The sequence below is a fragment of the Diuraphis noxia genome, unplaced genomic scaffold, assembly GCF_037042655.1.
Source record: "Diuraphis noxia isolate RWA-SAM2 unplaced genomic scaffold, SU_Dnox_SAM2 contig0003, whole genome shotgun sequence".
Lineage (NCBI taxonomy): Eukaryota > Metazoa > Arthropoda > Insecta > Hemiptera > Aphididae > Diuraphis > Diuraphis noxia.
The window spans coordinates 52890291-52912384 of NW_028301713.1; the positions used below are offsets into that span (position 1 = coordinate 52890291).

General features: G+C 28.8%; 1 protein-coding gene across 1 annotated transcript in view; it reads right to left on the reverse strand.

The window, feature by feature from the left end:
- Nucleotides 1-20055, reverse strand: part of lov (BTB/POZ domain-containing jim lovell protein) — a 63911-nt gene extending 43856 nt beyond the window's left edge. Inside the window, exon 1 of the mRNA XM_015524162.2 lies at nucleotides 19652-20055. The gene's annotated coding sequence lies outside the window, so the exon portion shown is untranslated. The remainder of the gene's footprint in view (nucleotides 1-19651) is intronic.
- Between the last annotated feature and the right edge of the window lie 2039 nt (nucleotides 20056-22094).

Here is a 22094-nt window from a genome sequence, read left to right on the forward strand (position 1 = left end):
CAACAGAGAACAGATCAAAGGTGTTAACAATAGCGATTTTCGTCTTAGGTTTTTTATTTTTATTATTATTTTTTCCTTCATTCACCTCGCACTTGTGTTTCCCCACCCTTTGTCTTCTCCATGGAAATATATATATATATTACTATTATATGCCCACGGACGGAGGATGTGACGGTTATTTCGGAATCACCGATATAGTTTGGAAGCGTGACATTGTGGCAAGGAAACGGCACTGGATGGTCACACGTCAGTTCTCCAGTTCATATGATCTTACCGCAACGAAACGAACAGACGACTATACGGTGAGCAGAAAAAAAAATGTATAAATAAAAGTGGAAATAACCGAAGGAAATTGTCAAAATCAAAATCGTGATGGAAAACGCGACGTACGTATAATGATATATAATGATAATATGGACACATCGCACATGTGTGTAGTACAGTCGATCTTATAAGTTATAACATATTCTTTCCCAAGTATAGTTATATTTTGAAATATAAATAAAAACAATCACATAAAACATTTTTCGAAAATAACGCTACACGCACCTATCCGCCTACTCTAATGGACGTAAACTCGACAAACTGGACATCCCGGGAACCATAAAGATTCTCTAAATCATTATTTACTAAAACAGACAAAGTTCATATGGAGACCGTATCGGTTTTATTCATATAATATGATCGATGAATAATAGAAACGCGTGGGCGGCTAATCTGGCCGAATTATTAATCGCGATCAACCTACAATCTATATTCGAATTGTTGTTGTTATATCATCCGACAGTAACATTCTTAAATCCTATTAATAATAAAATACACACTTTTATCGCACATGTTTATACACGTTGTATAGACTTTCGGCAATTCTACGAATAATTAACAATTTAGTATATTTTATTCTACACCTTTGTGATACTATATTATGTAGGTACAATAGGTACATATGACATATCTAATATTATCCCGTTAATACCGTTAATTTTTTTTTCTCATAGATAAATTAATGATGGTACATTTTAGTGGTACAAATGTTGGTTTAAACTGTTTAAAGTATAACAATCAACAATTCAACATTTTAAAACTGTTATGAGTTTATGACTTTTAGTCAAACGATGATGAAATATAATATGTATTTATATTTTGTGAGAAATTTCACTATTAATGCAATTACTAATCTTAGATAGATATTCTAGCTAGGAATGCCTTAAATAATAATAAAAAAAAAAATCTTTAATATTGTAACTTAATCTAAAATTCCCTTGTAATATGTTTTGAAGTATTATAAATTATTTAATTATGCAGTTATAGTATCTTTATGTTTTCGGTATACACATACTGAGTTTAAAAACTTTTTGAATATAGTTAAAATATATGCACCTACCTACACAATAAATAAAGAGAATACAGATTGATAATCACCGTGTAGTTACGATACTAACAAATTATAAGAGCAATTTTAAAAATAAATATATGCATATATATATATATATATATATATATAAACACAGTATATACCTGTTATATACTGTAATAAATCATATAACATAATATTTACGTAATATTATATTATAAACTATATTGATCGATTTACACCGATTACGTTTCGAGTTAATTGAAAAATACACACTAATTGCAGTAGGTATATGCAATTTAGTCAACAAGCGTAGAAGATCTGTCATTGTGTTATAGGTATTGCGTAAAATTACAAAAACTGTTATGCGTAATAGATAAATTAAAGTAGAAAATATGTGAATTGAATGAAGCTCAAACCACAAAAAAAAAAATAAAATGTTTTTATAGTATGTGTATTAAATATATTATTATTGCGAACTACACAATTTGTTGCCTAAATATAATATGTTATATATTTCGTTTTGGTGAACAAATACTTTTATAATAATTATAATCTTAATTGTTGGTGACATCACTGCTATCAACATAATAGTTTAATCAAAGTGCAGATTAGAGAGACAAATCTTAAAAAAAAACCCCTTGTAAAGATCGCTCAAAAGTAATTATACTAAAGTATGGAAATACATTAAAAACCCAAACGTGTTAGTCCTTTCCTCAAAGTTTTTACCTCAGTGAACATAACACAGCAAACATAAAAATAATAATTGTTTATTTCTTTTTACCAAATTTATCATAAGCATATCAAACAAAACAAAATAAATTATGATTAAAAATCACATTAGCTTGTAATGGTGATGTCGAGTTCACAAAAAATAAATTTAATAATTCAAAAAATTTTAATAGTTAGTAATTATTATATAGTGTTTTAAGTGATTACTAATTACATAATATAATCCTATACAATAAAACATACAACATTAATGAAAATATTTGTATGAAATATTTTTTGAAAATTAAAAAAAAATTTATGGTGTAAATACAGGTAGCTTATGAAGTTGGTTTTTTTCGCGTCTAAAAACCTCACTGAATTTTAAAGTTATAGTCTTGCGTGAATTAAATCGTTGAATAGCCGTTATTAGTCTGAGATTAATTACCTACCAAGTTACTATAGTTCCAGTACAACATAATTTAAAGCGTGAATTCGCTGTAATGCAAACTAAAAAAAATGTTAAATGTTAATGATTCTTCGTATAAATTATTGTCTACTTTTTATAATAATTTTAAATTGACATTTTTATGCGATAAACCAATTATGTTGGATTATCTATGTAACAAATAGTTGACACGGTCACATTGTACCGTTAATATAATATTATATTATATCTATTTTTACCGTTTTTATCATTAATTACAATATGTCTTGTGACTTGTCAGTTGACAATTTATAATGATTTCGTATAAATTGTCAAAATGCGTGGAAAAAAGTTTAAAAAAAAATTCAAAGTACCCGCCTATATATTTGAAGAATAGTAATAGACATTTACAAATTATGTATTTATGTCATTAGGTAAGGAACTTACCTATAATAATATACATATATGCATGTTGTTTTATTTTGGCAAATAATATACTATTCTAACCAAAACTATATTATGATAAGTTATATCTATTTTTACATCTAGTAGAATAATCGTTTCGTAATTGATAAAAAGATGCATTCTGGTGTGAAAAATAAGGGGATTAACCTCTGTTAATACACAGTTTTCATAAATAATGCATTTACGTCGATCGAACGTGTTAAAAATATAATACTGATCATATTCGAATCGTACACTAACATATTATAATAGGTACAGTGGTAGGTATATTTATAAAAGTATAATTTTACATCAAATTTCATATTGAATTTGCATAAACAATGGTAATTTATTAACTTTTATTAGTATATATTTAATGGTTCGATAATAATAATAACATAACGACCATAAACCATTAATGTGAATTAAAAAATAATTAAGAACGATTTTTTGACGTCTCCTCGCTGTGTGTCCGTCTTCCAGATTATACCAGTGTAGGTACTTACTGGTATATTAACGCCATGTATATACGTATATGAGCTCAGAATAAACGATATCGTCGCACGATCGTATTTATGCGGCACATTAACTACCACGGTCCGAGTCGGGTTAAACAGGTTATGCGGTTGCTTACCACAAAGTTTATGGGTTATCCGAAACAATATTTATTCGGTGACCCGAGTTCATGCGTATATGAAGAGAAAAACGTGCGAGTTTACCAGCTTAAGAGTACGTTGTACTACATATTATTATTATAAGTACACGATAAACATATTATAATTATTATTGTTATTATTATCATTACCATTTTATGCAGTGAAAATAACAATATTGTATCGAGTATGATGATGATGATAATAATAATAATAATAATAATAATAATATTATATTATGTTGTATAAACGTGTTTGTCAGAATTTGTGGTGAACATGATACCATTGGAATGCTTATAATGGACATAAGGTATGCGAGTGTTTAATTAGGGCAGCAGAATTATAATAGGTAGTGGTGGTTGAAGCAGGGAAAATATTACAATATCCACATATATTATTATCTATTCATTTAAAGATCTTCATAAATTATTAAAATAAAACAAAACTGATTTTTTATCCGTCGTCAGAGTTATTTGATTATTTCACTTTGCAGATTATAAAGTAACACTTATATTATCTAAATCTGATCCAATTAAACAATATACACATGTGATACGAATACGTATATTAAGTATTAACATACCTAAGTATTGTAAATTATGTTTATATTAATTCACTACTTACAAACAATAATATGCGATGTCCAGATGCTCATGTTTTTAACACGTGTGTTGTAATTGCATTAAATGCCACTTTGGTGTTATTCACATGTGTAATTAAAATTTAGGAAAATCCCGAACGATTCATTGTAATAAGTGCAAAATAAATGAATAAGGAAATTGATTTTCAATTATTTTCAATTACCTACAAGTTACAACAACTGTAAAAGAAAAATGTTTATAATATTTTAATATACAAATAAACGACACGTTATGATATAAAAAGCTCAGTGTTGAATTATGTTGTTATTCGAATTAGTAAATTAGTATAACTAGTATTTATAGGTTAATACGCGAGCTGCATCATCGTATATACATAATAATATTATTATAATTTCGTTGCTAATTCGTGATGTGCTTATTTTTTTTTCAATAAACTGGGAAATACATTATTTAGGTTATAAAAAAATTCATTTAGAAGTAAATTCTTCTAACTACATCAACTCCGTGAAATATCCTATACACTTTCGATTTATGTGTCATTCGTTTTTCGAAAAATTTAATAATTTTTTGTGTCCCCGAGTTTGGGATTATCCATATATCTTCATCGAACATTATCGTTATTAAATTATGGCCCGAAGTTGGACCACTCAACTAATCGATGACGACTACCTGTATTACGGCACGTAATAATGATCATTATTGAGGCACGTTATTATAACACCACTGCTATAAACAAAATACATATTACACCATCACATCTGTTGACCATAATTCCATAATATCATAATATCATATTATTATTATGTTACTACACGGCCGAGGGCCTCTTTACATATTGTGCGTTTCCGAATCGTAGCCTAGTTATCATGAATAACATTAGACATAATATTCTTCGTGTACTCGGACAATAATATATTATAATACGGGTACGGTTTTTTCCCCCTTCGTCATAATAATATAATATAATGTACGCATCAACAACAGAATTAATAAGTGCTCATACAGGTAGAGTGGCTTTGTATCTATCGGTCATGCTGCTGTTATACATGCTTCAACACACACGCCGCCGCGGACGGAAAATCAAAAACCATGAACGATCTTCGTTTCTCAAATGTTAATCGAGTACGCAGCACATAATATACGTACGTATAAACGTATAAATGAATCATACGTTATTCATGTATACCGGGAATATACGCTCGAAATCAATTGTTTTCATTTACATAAACAAAAATATTCAAAAGTATGCAGTTAGATACACGGAGACTGAAGAAAACAAAACAACGTCGGTCCGATAAATTATAATAAGAGCAATTACATTTTTTTTCCTATGCTGAGTTATTCACAGTTATATAATGTGTTTGCTGGGTTAACTGGCTAGAGTACAAATATAATATACACACATGCATGTCCATCATGGTTTAATCACAGTAATCACACTGTTAATCAGTGGCGTAGGTTAGGTTAGTTACCTAACCTTTATATCTTCTATATATTATATACTCGTAATACAAGCATTTTGAGTCGTTTCGTAAAAGCTTAAAAATCGACAGTCATCACTTTATTTTATTACACTTATTAATTATTATATTATATTTGATACTACAACTGAGTATACATAGATCAACGTATATCGTAAAGTGGTCGCGGGTTGGTGGGCAACAGTTGCGGTGGTCAAATCATAGAGGATAGAGTAATGAATTTCATTTATATTGGTATCAGGTGTGAGGAGTAGGGTTGAAATATATTAGAGTCGCGAGGAATTCATCGAGTGTTTTAAAAGCTAATCAAAGCTTATATTTATGTATATATATATGAATGCATATTACGTGAACGAGGGTGGTGGATGCAAGCCGAGACAAAGAAATAAAAGATCCGTGTGCCCGGTGTACGCATTATTAAGAACTTTGGTGCCGTGTACATATAATACTTTCAGGAAGCAAGGAAGCGAGCGAGGAGCTGGGGTTTTTGGGGGGGTCGGTGGACCCAGAGAGAAGAAAAAGAGAAAGAATATGAAAGAGTGAGATGAGGCTGGTTGAGAAATGGCTAGAAAGAGTGGGTGAGATAGGGGTAGAGAGAGAGAGGGAATGAAAAAGAGAGAGGGTTTTAAGATTTTATATTCGTGCCGGGCGGTCTGTGACGGGTCCCATCATTTACCCTCGCAGTTTTCCCGTTTCTAATTTCCACCACCACCTCCCCCGCCCGTCGCTTCAGCCGACACTTCACCGCTGACGCTCACTGCTCGCCCGCCACCGTTGCCTTCTTATTTCTGTTAAAATGTTTTCTCTTCATTCTCAAGTGAAATTAAAATTCTCTCCGTCTTTCGCCGTTCACCCCTGCGTGCCGAAGTTTTTCCAAACCCTTTTTAAAATAAGGATTTCCATATCCCCTCGTCTCGCGGTCCTTCTGCCATCGAATCCACCGTCGCCCTGCGCCCGGTGGCCCGCAGTTTTCTTAACGAACTCATTTCTCTTGGCAATCATGCACGCTTCTTATATATACATGCGCCCCGGAGATTTAACCGAGTATGTAAATACGACGTTTAATTTATATTTTTTAATTATTTTCTCTCTTATTTTTCTTATATCCCTTCGAGCGGGTAGCGGTGTGCACACCCGCCTACCCCCGCGCGCGCCGCCACCACCGCAACTACCACCCACCCGCCCCGGAACGCGCGAATCAGCCACACACATACACTCCGAGGGCAGATCGTGCGTTTTAATCCCCTATAAGCAATTATGCACAGACATCCTGCAACGGTATAATATTCGAGACGTGGCAATACACGATAGAGAGTCAGAACGGGAGAGAGATTTGAACAGAACCGATCCGTCACCAAAATTATTATTAACACAATAAAGCGTCTTGTGAGCAATCTAAATTATCATCACATGTCTACACACCGCCGTGGTCGTCTCTCCTGAGATGTCCGGAGTAGTCGTATGGCAAGTCATGCAAGCAAAGTACACCGGGGAAGATGTTGTTGTTGTGGTTTGTTGTAGGTGGAGATGGTGGAGGTGGTGGTGGAGTTGGCAATAGTATGGAACGTATATTGTCGGATTATTAAAATGGATTGGTGAAATGGGTTGTCCGCCGTTCTACAATCACGCAATATTATAATATTATATCTCACGTCGACTGATCGCGTCTCACGCGATATTATTACGAGTCTATAATATTATATTGATTTTCGTTAAAACGATTATTTCAAAATACAATATATAATAATAATAATTACCATACGTAATAGGTGCACGTCGTCGACATAATATTATATGCGATTTTACGGTTATAACACGTTTGACGTTTCCCGTGTATTGTGATACCGACTAAATCTTTATGTCGAGTTAATGATGTCCTCACATGACATCATATTATTATACGTCGTGCGTAGAATTATAATATAAATTGAATTTATCATTGGTACTTATGCGATTAATTTTAATTATAAATTCCGAAACGTGTAGAGATTAATATTTAAGACGGATAATATATATATATATATATATACAATATACATATATAAGAAGCTAAGATATATATTTTACTTTACTTCGATAATATCGTTTGATTTATATTACATTTTATCAATTAAATTAACATTATAATTTAATTATATGAACAATATTAACATAACGTGAATAAGTATATATCATACAATAATAATCATGTATTATTTGTTTTTTTTTTTAAATGGAAATCTTTGATTTATTTTAACAAAATATTTGCATTTTAAATGTAATTATTATAAGGTATTTATTTAAAAATAATACATTTTTGGTTATTTTTTATGGCAATATTTTATTATTGTTACTTCCTTTAGCTCTGATAATTTTATTCTATAAGGTATAAATTAATTAATAAGTAAGGTTTACCTAACAGAAACAGAATTCAAGCATCGATCACTGAACCATCAAAATAATAGTAATTTTAAATATAAATCGTTATTTATATAATACGTTTTGAAAAATCTCGTTTAGATTTATAATAATAACCAAACTTTTTATTAGTTCATAATCATACACAATAGTAATTATGTGAAAATAATGACCTAACCTTCCTATTGAAAAAAGTGCTTAATCAATATCAAACATATTATACGAACCTATGAAATACCCACGAGTGCCCTGCAATTTGAACTAAAACTTCATTTCATTTTAATTTAAAGCGTTATCTGAGAAGTTTATCAAAACCGAAATTATTTTTTACAACCACCATAAGTATATTCTAAATAGTATACCTATATTATTTCTACATACACATTTACTATGAATGCATTTAATATCTGTGAAAGGAACCGACCTGAATGACTCCAAATTACTTAAGGGTATTCACATCATTAACGAATTTTTAGATACTCTATAAAAGCATTACGTTTATGAGTTGAAAAGTTTGAGAATTATGTCAAACAATGTGACTAACGTAAACTGCTTAAAAAATGTACCAACTATATTCTATGATAAATATTGATCCTAATATTCTCCTTCCATTCAATTGCTATACCTATACATAATATCTAATATAGATACTATCGAATATTTATATTTATAGCTATGATTAATAACATTTTATTAAATTGAATTATCCATCAATTAAAGCTACTAAAATTTGTTGTCGGTAAAACATGGCTAATGCCAATAATTATTCTAGCTTAATTATATATAATATTTTATTTATTTTTTACCAACATACATTACTATTTTTTATCGATATAATTTTTAAGTTTTTACTTACTACCTTTTTTTAAATGACAATCTACATAAATTATTTCATATTCCAAATGTTGTTATATAAAAATACTATTAACTAATCTATTCGTTTAATCTATATTTGTTTGAAATTTGATTTTACAAATTCAAATTCTTAGAAAATTATTTAAATTCATTATTTTTCATTATTATTAAAAAAAAAAAATAGGTAGTTTAAGAGTCCTAAGTATTAGTTTAAATATTAGAGAAAGAACTATTATTCAACTAAAAGATGCATTAACTGTGTTCTATCATTGTTTTTTTACGATATTTAAATTTTGATGTGAATTATGAGTGTGTAAAATAAAAAGTAAAATAAAAACGATTATTATTTGCTTGAAAATTAAAATATCGTAAAGAACCGACAAGGAGAGACGAGAGAACATAAATAATGTTCTTTTTAAATTTGGTCATAGATCAATATGTTATATACTATACCTATAATATTAAAGCTAACGACATAAAATTGGTTCTATTCTGAAAGCATATTTTGTATATTGTACGTTTGTATGACGAAGACAGTCCACATACGGGTGTGGTGTCCTCTTAAATAAGTATTGGAAATTATAAATGATGAATTATTAAGTATTTAAATATTTTAGATTGACTGTCAAATTATTATATTATAATTGACATATCACTCTTAGCGCAACCTTTGAACAACACGTATTATTATGATTGTATCATCGTCCAAGTTTTGTGTGTATAACATTAGAACTAATTTTTGTGTGGATTATGATGTCTAAATATTAAGTATACTGTATATTTTTGTATAGTATATTAGTATGGTATAAAGTCTAAAAAAATAAGATTTAAAAAAAATGGAAAACGAATTAACTGTAGGTATTACTAATAAAATAATTTTTTCGTCCAATTCACAAGAGTATGCACAAGACCTTTCTTCAAAATAAAATATTTTTTATCATCATTAAGGATAGTTATTTGAATGTAATAATTAATTATTATTTTCAAATTGAATACCACGCAATATCTCACTGTCCAGTACCGAGATAACTGAAGTTGGAAGAACTAATAATGTTTTGATTTCACCGTCCTGCAAAATATTTTGTTAATTTTGTTGTTTGTATAATAATACCTGATCCTTATAGATCTTAAGGCGCAAAATTCAAATCTGAAATTAGTTTGTCTCTATCGCGTCTAGTTTTTTTACAAGATAGTATAACATTTACATATAAATAATACTATACGTTATTATTTTATTTGAAATATTTTATTTTCTATAAATTTAACTAAAGTAAAATTCAAAATATTATTAAGCATACTTATTAGAAAATACATTTGTTTATTTTAACTCTTACTTTTAAAGTATAAAAAAAAATTATTCAAGTAACTTGCTATCGGTTCTTTTTTTTGCGGGTTCGTAAAAACTAAATTTATTTGATTTTCATTTGTAGCTATGTTTTTCAGTTTCACGTTTTAAACATCAGCAGTAATCGACCATCATACTGACATCCCATCGACCTTGATATCGCCTTTCCATCTCTTTGATGTCTTGATGAAAACGTTCACCCTGTTCTTCACTTAATGAACCCAAATTTTCCGGGAAATAGTCAATATGTGCATTTAAAAAGTGCAATTTTATGCTCATATTACAGCCCAATAGTTGTAAATTTTTAATCAAATCGGCTACGATCGATTTATAATCTGGATCTTTCGTATTACCTAAAAACTTCGACACCACGCTTTTAAAACTAGTCCATGCATTTTTTTCTACGGTGATCATACTATTTTGAAAATCTGTATCTTTCATTAGTATTCTGATTTGTGGCCCATCAAATATACCTTCCTTGAGCTTTGCTTCAGATAATACAGGAAATTTGTCGCACAGATATTTGAAACAATGTCCATTTTTATCAAGGGCCTTTACAAATTGTTTCATTATTCCTAACTTTATGTGCAAAGGAGGTAATACAACTTTTTGTGGTTCAATTAAATTATGACGTATTATATATATGAAGACTAAAATGAACGTAACTATAGAGAATAAACATAAATTGTGTGAGTTTAAAAATATATTTAATTGAACTACTATAAGATAAGAACTAGGTACTATAAGATAAACAATTTAATAAAGATAAGATTAAAATTTCAGTAAAGTAGACGACATTCAGTTTATAATAATAATAATTCGACGAATATATCGTACATTATTGTATGACTAATGACTATACAGAAGAGACAATATTTATTATTCGAATTGTAGAAAAACTAGACGTGTTAGAGAAAAATTGATTACAGATTTGAATTCAGCGCTTCAAAATCTATAAATATAAGTGCAAAAAGTTAAAACAGCAAAGTAGTCGCAGGACGGTGATTTTTAATGTACTAACTATTAAGTATATTTTATAATATTGTTCATAACGTTGTATAATATATGATTTTATGATCCAAATCAAATGCCAAGATTATAATTATATTTATTACATATTCAAACAAACATGTTAATGTTATATTAACAGTTTGATATCCGTTGGCGTGTTAAATATGCTGTATGAATGAAGTATCGAATCTTGGCCTGTGAGCTGACGTTACGTAAATACGAAAAAAAATATTGAAAACGGAAAAAATTATTATTATTAGTTATAATAATATTATAGCGTATATTGGAACGATATATTATCTATATCTATATATATATATTATATAGATATGTATTATAATTTTAGTTTTTGAGAAATATTTTCTTGTACGAAGAAGTGGTAGTTGCTTGAACGTGCGTGAGTGAGTGTGGTGCGTGGTATGTGTGTGTGTGTGTGTGTGGGCGCGCGCGTGTGTGCGTGCGTGTGTGTGTTAACGTATAAGTACAGCGAGTTTTCCGGACAGTTTTCTTCACGATGAGAGATCAATGATGCATCCGGTGTCGGATCCATTGATGTACCGATACGGCTGGCCTGCCACACACAAACCGAGTGTGAAATCGCTCCATGCATGCACGCCACGACTATGGATTTCGACTTCATTCATTCCTCGGCCTCTACCCTTCCTTTCCGTCGCCCCCTTCCGGACCCCCTACGTACCGTCGTTCCCTTGGTTCTCTACACTCCTTCACTGCACCGTCCGTCCCACCACACGACCGCGACGCAACGGAATTCATTCATGTATACGGACCATGACAACAGGACCAACAGTGATGCTGAAGCACACAGGTTCGTATAATATATATAATAACAACTCACGTACTCATTCGTCGGCGACACAATCTTACACATACACATACACATACACATACACATACACATACACATACACACACACACATACACACGCGCGCGTATTATCCATTGATATTATCTGGGGAAACCACTTGGGCGGCCGTGGGTTTGTTACGGACAAAATATACCGGCGGTGCGAAGTCGGACGTTTCGAAGAAACATAGAAAAATCGTTTTCACTGAACGTTTAGGTTACCATCTACCTGTTAATACTGCAGCAGTAGCAACAGCACGTATAGGGTGTGATATCTGCAGTTTGCACCAGCGATTCCATCATTTTCCGAGACATTTGTTGAAGCTCATTAGGGCTAACATTGTTTTTATGGTCTAATAATTGAAATTTCATCATACTAAACTAAAATAATAGGTATTTCATGAAGATTTATTTATGTTTATATAATATGTATTATACACATTACATACGATAAATAATTGGATAAAATGTTATAATTTTTCTAATAATGAAATACATATAATCAAAATTTCTCTGGTTATAAGAGGTTATAAACGTATTTATCGTATTTATACTTTGATTAAATAAGCTATTTTTAATTTTTCATCACGAAATTTTTTGATTCTATTATTTTAGTGGAGAATAAGACGTATTTAACCCGCCTAAACTATTTTTCTAAAATCGTAGGTCAGACAACATATATTATTATTTTAAAAATATCCTTAACCTATTTATTATTTTTTTATTCGTGTTTCACATAATTCATCATAGTAACGGTCGTTATAAGAGTACAACCTGCAACTTTAAAAAATCTCAAAAAGTCATAATCCTACCTAAATTATAAAAACTTTAAATTCCATTAAGAAAACAAATATTGGTTTCAAATCGTATTAATTATAAATAATAATTCTTATATACGTTTTTAAACTGAAAACCTACCAGTTTTAAAGTTCAAGTATAATATCAAATGATTGAAAATATATAAAACATTTTAAAATTATATTTACATTTCAATTTAAAATAATCAACCGTTATATAATGTATTTATGCTTTCAATATTTTAATGCATTGTTAAGAAATTAGATACATAATTTGTGCGATATTTAAAATTACAGCAATATTTCAATGAAAGAAATATTCTCTCGAGTTTTTTTTTTTTTTTTTTGAGAAAATGTATTTTCAATTCTGAGTAAGACGGGTGGGGGGAGCTATTGATTTTAAAATAATGTAAGAAGTCAAAATGTTTCATTCCGTACCTATAATACTTTTATAGATTTTATATTAAACTCAGTTTAATTTTAAATCTATAATTTTTAGTATTTCTGATTTCTGAACATAGTTGTTAAAAAAAAAAACACAAATGAATTGCATTGAATGCCAAAAGGTAATAAAAAATTTAATAAATGGATATTTTCAGATAGTCTTAAATATTTTAAAGTAAACTACTCTGAACCTAATCATTTTTTTTTTCTATCTGTTTTAAATACAGTAATAATACATCGATATTTAAATTTATTATATTCTATATGTTTGAATGTACTTACTGTTCATTTGTTTATAGTTGCACATTAAATAAGAGTTATTACTATCAATGAGCACTCGCTAATGAATTTGATATTTGTTTGGATATTATAATATTGTTGCAAACTTTAAAAATCGAGACGATTTCAGTGAATTTTCCGTGAAACATGAATGTTGCTTAAAATTGAAAAATTGTTTAATGTCAACATAATGACATGATGTAAATCAAGTGTTATTTCGTGATATTTTTGAACGTAATACTGAATCATAAAAGCTACCCCCCAATTAAATAACTATCAAGACACATACGCATTTCCGGCACAAATAAATGAGCTACGTATATTATTACGTACCTATGTACCTATGTATATTACACAGTGTAACAATGAATCATTACTTTTTTTTCTGGAAACATATGTTTTTTTTTTTTTGTAAATCAACCATAATGAGTTTTTCACTACACTTTTAAAAGTATTATTATATATTATTTACACATAAGACACAGCAATTTACTGAATACTTATCTGAATTTATGTACAATGTGTAATGGTATACGTAGTATCGTATAATATAATATTATGTATATTTATTAGATATACCTATATCGCCTACATTTGTTTTTATAAATTTATCTTTCTTAAAACATATTGTATTGTTAAAAAATATTTTAAATATTTAAATTGGATTCATTGCACCAAAAAAATATTATATAAATTATATACATCATAATATATTATGAAAAAATTGAATGTTCAATCATCTAAAAACATTTTTATTATTTTTATATTTATTTTGATAAACGTTAAAATAAAGTTATGTTTGAGTATTAAACTTCATTAACATTTTATTTATAAATATTTTGTAAATTACATGGTCTAATAGAAGATTTAACATAAAATGAAAATGTATAAATAAGTAGTACAATGTTTTAGATTTCTACGATTAATATTTTGTATCAATAATAATAAACATTTGAATATAAATGGTATTGTTATATTTTGATAATTGTTGAGCTATCATAGTTACACTAGAAGCTAATAAAAATAAAAAATAAAGATAAAAGGTTATATCACAATATGTTTGCATATTTCATCAAGATTTCAATTTTAAGACTTAATACAAATATTAAAAATGTTTGTGACTTTATACTAAAATGGTTTATATCATTCTCAAAAACTTATGAGAAATTGTGTATTTCATTTGTAATATATAAGGTATTTAAATTCAAATTTTTATAAATTTTCAACAATGTACAAAATAATGTGCATGTTGCATGAGCATATTTTCTTGATTTTCGTAAATGTTGTCAGAATTTGAACTTAAAACACTGTTGTTATTAATATTTTTAAATTGCTTTATGATCAACTTAATAGTGGCATTGTATTAAATCTTCATATTTCACTCATCAGCAAACAGTTCATCATCCATAACCTCAAAAGACCAAAAACATAGACAATTTTAAATGTGCTTATATAATTACCTAACTCAAAATGAAATACAAAAAATATAAAAAACGTATCATCTTAAAATGCATGTATGAACATTTGTGAACAATTTCATATCATATAAAATCTATTTTTTAATTACAAAAAAATCAAAACCGGTGTAATATAGAGTTGTTTTTGTGTAAATATTCCCATTTTGTTCACCTGATATTGTTAAATTCTAAGATGTTCATAATTATGTTTCCCTCCCCTAAAATACAATTTTGAATCAATTTTATTTCAATAACTTCCTCGAGGTTGAATATCAGAGCATTTTTTGTACTAAATACTTTTTTTTTCATTCAATGGTCTGCTCTAAATCTAAAATAATATACATTTTGTATTAAATGAATTATTTGTGGCAAATTACGCCACAATGTATGAAAATGTCAATAAATATTAAGAACATAATGAGAAAATATAAAAACTTTAAATAATAATAATAAAGTAACTGGTGTTTTCAAACAAAATATAACAAATCTTAAAATGAAAACGTAATTATTTAAAGAGAGTATTCGTAATTTGAAAATATTAATTAAAAATGTAGGTATTATCAAATATTATCTACAGTATAAAGTTAATGTAATACGAAACGCAACTACCTTATTATTTGATAACCGTCTATAAATATTTATAAATAAATAAATTGTTTGAAAAATTAACCATGGCAAAAAACTTTTCCAAAAAAAAAAATCATCAACAGGTGGAATAATCTAGTTTCGGCAAGCATGGATTTTCATGTACAATAATATTTTAAACGTATCTATTATGCGTATACAACGCATCTTTTTCCAAAAATACAAAATGTAGGTACTGACAAACGAAAAACTTTGAACAGTACCTATAATAATAATATTTTCTTCGGCTGAATGAACAATATGTATTGCCAACTGTGATGTTATAATGTTAATAAAACACACTTCTATATCAAAATCGGTGGTGAGTTTTGTGACAATTGTGACAATTTGACCAATAATTTGTTTGATGCTAATCCCTATAACTTCTATTTCTATTAGCATTGAAAGGAACTTATAAAAAAATATCAAAGTCTTTCTAAGCACATGATGCGCAAATATCTTAGTACATAGGTTTATAAGATGCAACACACATTTAGCTTTGAAAATTTAATATATTGACTTTAGTTGATGTTATAATTGCTCGTAATTAGGTACCTTTTAGTTTAGTTTTCTAGAAATTACATCAAATCTTTATGTTTGTAACTTGTAAGGGTGCCAATAATAGTCAGAGTATAATATGCTGTAGTAATAGGACACACTGAAGAAACAAATAGGTGTATGTAATTTTATGTAAGTTTAGTTTTACTCTGTGTCCTGTAGTAAAGTCGCAAATGTATGTCATGTGATAGAAAATAAAAAGCTCAATAATTACCATCTTGATGATCAGATGACAATGCATATGTGTGTCGTCAATCACTCTCTGTATATGATATATATATATAATATAACAGGCTGAATTGCAATGGTACATTATTATGATTTTTAATATTATTTTCAACTGTAACTTGTATTTGGTATGAGTCGAATATACATCATTATCAGCCGCGATCGTACGTGAATGTTGTCGGTTGTCAAAAGCCACAAAAGTGGTCTTATACGACATGCAGACATGCAACGAAGACGAACCATGTGTGCATCACATGTAACGGGTTTATTATTTTATTACATAAATTATAATTTAAGTATAATACATTAATACCAATGCATTGTAATTTTTTATCACTAACTACAATCATGTTTTTTTATTTGCGCACAGTAAGTTTAAAATAATATTTAATTGTATTGAATAAGTTGGTAAAAGCTCTAGAATAAATTTACTATATTTTAGTGTACCTATAGGTATTAGGTAGGTAGGTACATATAACAATAATATTATTATTATCGCTTCATATTCGCTGTGAAAATTATTTAATATTGTACAAATGTACATTATTATATCACATAAAAATAGAATATTATATGTATACTCATAGTAGTTAATCAGTATATGAATATACGAATACGAGAGTACGTGAAAACTTAGGAATTTTTAGAACATTATATTGAAGTAATTAAGTATTAGGTATATAAAAGCAATTAATAAGGAATCCACTGTCGCATATGCTACAAAATAATTTTAAAATAATATTTTGATTATCAATCGTGTTTAACAGCTCTAAATTATTTTGGATAACAGGTACCCAATGAAATTATAATTCAACACTAGTCGACAGGTTACTTCTACAATACTTCTACCTGAATTTGAAAGCTACAATTACTATTTTATATTTTTAGTTTTTTATTTAATCACCTACAAACCCACCAAAATTCATTGATAAAGAGCCTCTACACTCAAACCATACCGAAAAACCCCGGGCGTCGTCTTAAAAGGAACTGGTGTCGTGACTTGTTATAAATAAAAAAATAAATAAAAATAAAAAAAACAACCAAGTTCTAGACTCTAGACAGTGTTAATTCCCAACCAAGTGTCACCAAAGGGTGATTTCTTAATTCAAAATATCCATGCTACTATTATACGTAATATCATATATATATTTATTGTGCGATGTTGTACAGATTGTGTATTTCAAATTGTAAAAAAATAAGTTTTTTATTTTAAGAAATATATATGATTCACAGTGATAAACTTAAAATTACGAGATGCTATCACCCACTCCCGAGACGACCAAAAAGCTCCTCAATTTCGTCAACTCAACAGAACTGCGTCAACTGATTTGAATATTCTAACTTAGATTAAAATGTAAATCTATAAATATAGGTAATTAATAGAAATTAAGCAAGTATGTAAAAAAATAATGTAAATTTAATATGTAATGCTGGCTAATAACCATGCAGTTGATACCTCAAACAATTAAAAATAATAAAAAAAAAACCTAAAATTCAGTAATTCACCTATTTGGCATCATGATGATACTTACGTAATATATACGTAAATAAAGACACATATTAATATTATAAATTGGACAAAACTCGTAGACAGATTTTGTTTTTTTATACATGATGCGTAGAAAACCTTACTTTAGGATTTTTAATGCCTGTATAATTTTTTAAGATTTAGACTGAGCATTTTACTAGGTACCTACGTTACTATAGGTACACGAAACATCACGCCAAAACCACCGCAGTGAACTAATTATACTTTGTTGTGTAATAATTCGAAATGGGAATTGATTTCCGTCTCAAATAGATTGTTATTTTTAAATGCGATTTATTTAAGAACCCAATACGAAACAGTAATTACTTTATATACTAATTTATAACAATAGTTGTCTGAAAATGCGTGTAATTTAGTTATTCATGAATCATAATCAGAAACAGAAATAGTTGTTATTCGAAAAGTACACATGCAATTATTTCCCAATTCATTTCAAATAAGTACGATATAAGTTTTATTTTAGGCTATTGATAACTTGTGTTCAATGAAAAGAACTAGGAGAAAAAATCAAATAATAAGATAAGCACTATCGTCGTATGGGATAATTAACAATGCATTTTAATCGTTATAGTATTTTGATATTACGATATATGTACAATGTACATATATCCCGATGGTGCAATCACGTATAAGATTTTAATAGTCATAAATATAATTCTATAGAATATTTGAATGTATTTAAATATTAACGCAATTCCATAGACATTTTAAATGATAAAAACCAATTAGCCAAACCTTACCGATGAATCTACTTTATAATAAAAATAATAAACATTTTAGAATAATGTTGATGTTTGTATAATAATACATTAACATGATGATTTTAAATTAGTTTTCTCTGATTCATTAAAACACTGAGAATTGTAAATAATTACAAACCAAGACTTCATAACATACTATAGAGTTTTTAGTTAGCACTTAGTTCGAAAGTATAGTTAGTTAGTCTTAAACACACTTTTGAATTATTAAAATAATGTATTTTGAGAACTAAACGCTCTCTTTAAAAAAAAAAAAAATTATCAATTGTACTATTATTGACATAATATTGTACCAATATTATGTCAACACCCTGCCTGTATCATATCTGATGGTTTTAATATTTGTTGAGCAACATAATTTATATTTCAATTGGATATAATATAATGCTATGTTACAATAATAGTATTATTAAATTATTATTATATTAATACTGACTACTGAGGAGGAAACGTCAATTAATCATTTGTTTATTATTGAAATATTGTATAATCCACGTATACAAAATATATACGTATTACGAATTCATTACATATATTTTGTAACGATTTTAATAAAATTGCACAGTGCACATTGCAGTACTGTACTTGCATTATAATATGTTATATTATTTCAATCATTTAAATTTGAACAGAACAATGTTATCACATAACAATAACGACGTATCCTTTCTGACGGATCGCATCACTCAGACACGTTGCGTGACTTGGTGGGACGCCGTTAATAACAGTGATTGCAGTGTAAACAATAGCTTTTATTAATCGGCTACGAAAATGATATTATATTATTAATTAATATCATAATAGTGAACACTGACCTCAGTAATGACTTCTATTCCTTGGTATACTCCAGCTGCTGTCACGTTTCGTATATCGATGCGGTTTATTCGTTTATCCGTCGCCGGACAGTCCAATAAACATGTTAATGGAATAATTTTGGAAATTTTTGGTAGCCGGCGAAGAAAACGCTATTACGTGTTTCGTCCGACTGAAACGACAACGGAGACAGCAACGCGTATAATAATATTAATATTATGCTGTTTAGCGGCGTACCTACTACGGAGTCGGAAAGAAAAAATATGTAAACGAATAATGTAGAGAAAAAAAATTACAAGTTTAACATTATGTTATTATGATACATTATTATTATTATAATATGTATAGTTTTTTTTTTTGCGTCAACATGTGACAAGTGTCACGTTTTACCACATCTCATTAGCACGTGCAACCTGATACACCCGGTGGCGAACGCGAAACTGTTGCATACATTGAAGATTGGATCCCACCCGATGGCCGGGCTCGTTCTTCTCTTACGGTGTTCTCCTCCTTCCATTCAATAATACCGACAGCGGCGGTGGCGGTGGTGGCGTCGCCGGCTGTGTGTGTGTATGAGTATATCAATATAATAATATAATACCATCGTAATAATATTAATAGTAGTAGTAGTAGTAGTATTAGTAGTAGTAGTAGTAGTAGTAGTAGTAGTAGTGTAGTAGTAGTATATACCTGTGTATATAGTAGTGAGTATATTACTGTCGCATTAACTGCAGTATGATTTTTCCTGCCACTATGTCTGATTTTTTTTTTATTATTATTATTTATTTCCACCTCTCCCTTGTATAAATCTTTTATCGCATCTATCCATCTCGTTCTGTCCTCCGCGTGTACATGTACCGCATTGTTTAACCCCGATGTCGTCGTCGTACTCCATCGCCCACGCGGCCCCGACACATGCGTATAACCTCCGCTGCTGGCAAGCCATGTCAATGATTGAAAACGTTAAGGTTATAACCGTATGTTAATATGTATGTGTGTGTGTGTGTGTGTGTGTGCGTGTTAATAGAGAGTGCTATCGACAAAAGAGGTAGACAAACAAACAAAAAACAAAATGATTATGCATTCTCGTGACGAAAATAACGATCGGTGTATAATTGCGGTTTCAACAGATTCTTATAATCATTCAACAAATTACGCAAATACCTGCCTAGTACCTGCCATATACACTTGCACATAAAAAATTGAAGAGCTTGTAATACTTGTATAATATGTAACATTATAAAACGATAATACATTTTATTAGGTAGGTATTATATCAAAAGAGTCGCATCATATGGTATGTCCATCGAGATTTTAACTACTAAGTACCCCATTTACATTTTCACTGCTATCAAAAATATTACGTTTAAAATTGTTACGAGGGCTTATGAGGTAGCTAATCATTTTTAAATATGAATTTATTTTTAAGCACTATCACACGATTGGTCCAAACTTTAAATCATTCACCGAGATTCTCGGTAATTTGGATAGCTAATCTGGCACTGCAGGGCAAAATATGATATATCATGTTTTTATTTTATTTATTGTTACAAATCGTTTGTACATAATTAGTTTCAAACAATTCTTTAACGTGCAATTATCGCTAGTCGTACGTGTTTATAACACGAGAAGAAAATTTGAAAATGACGTGCTAAGATTATACTGAAAAATAAATATCTTCAAAAAAGATAGGTTTTTATATAACAAAGTAGATTATTACATGATGTATAAACACTCGTGATATTGACTTTACGGTGTGATGTGAGCAAAAATATTGCACTTAATACATCAATGATATCTGCTGACTGCTATTATTGTAATTTACACGCTTATTTTATGATTATTATGCTTTACTTGTTACCTTACAAAATACATTTAACTCATCTGATATAAAATTAAAAACTATAGGTACCTACGTGAATAAATGTAAAAATAAAGTCCTTGTTAAAAATTTATATTTAATGGTTAAATTGTCATTGATTATTATATAATAATAGGTATTGAAAAAGATGTTTGTCTTTTTTTTATGTTTTAGGAAACTTCAACGCTGGTGATAATAGGTGTTGTAAGATATGAAGTGTAACTAAAATCATATAAAAACATCATTTCAAAATGAAACAATCATTGTTTGTTTCATAAAATTATAATTTATTTAATATCCAGATAAAATCATTATTTTTTTTATCAAATTAAGTATGCATATTTTTTATAAATTAGGTATGTGTATAATATTGATGCCAATGGGTATTTTTTTAGTATCTCGTGAAACATAAAATTGAAACCTAGGTATCACGCGGTAGAGAGCGTAATTATTTATTTTATTTAATAGCTGCACTTAATGTATTAAGTGGTCACTAATTATACGCTTTAAAATCTAGAATCTGGACGGTATTGTTATTAAAATTAATTCTAGTTGTATTGTAAATAAGATACGTTTTTTTTTTT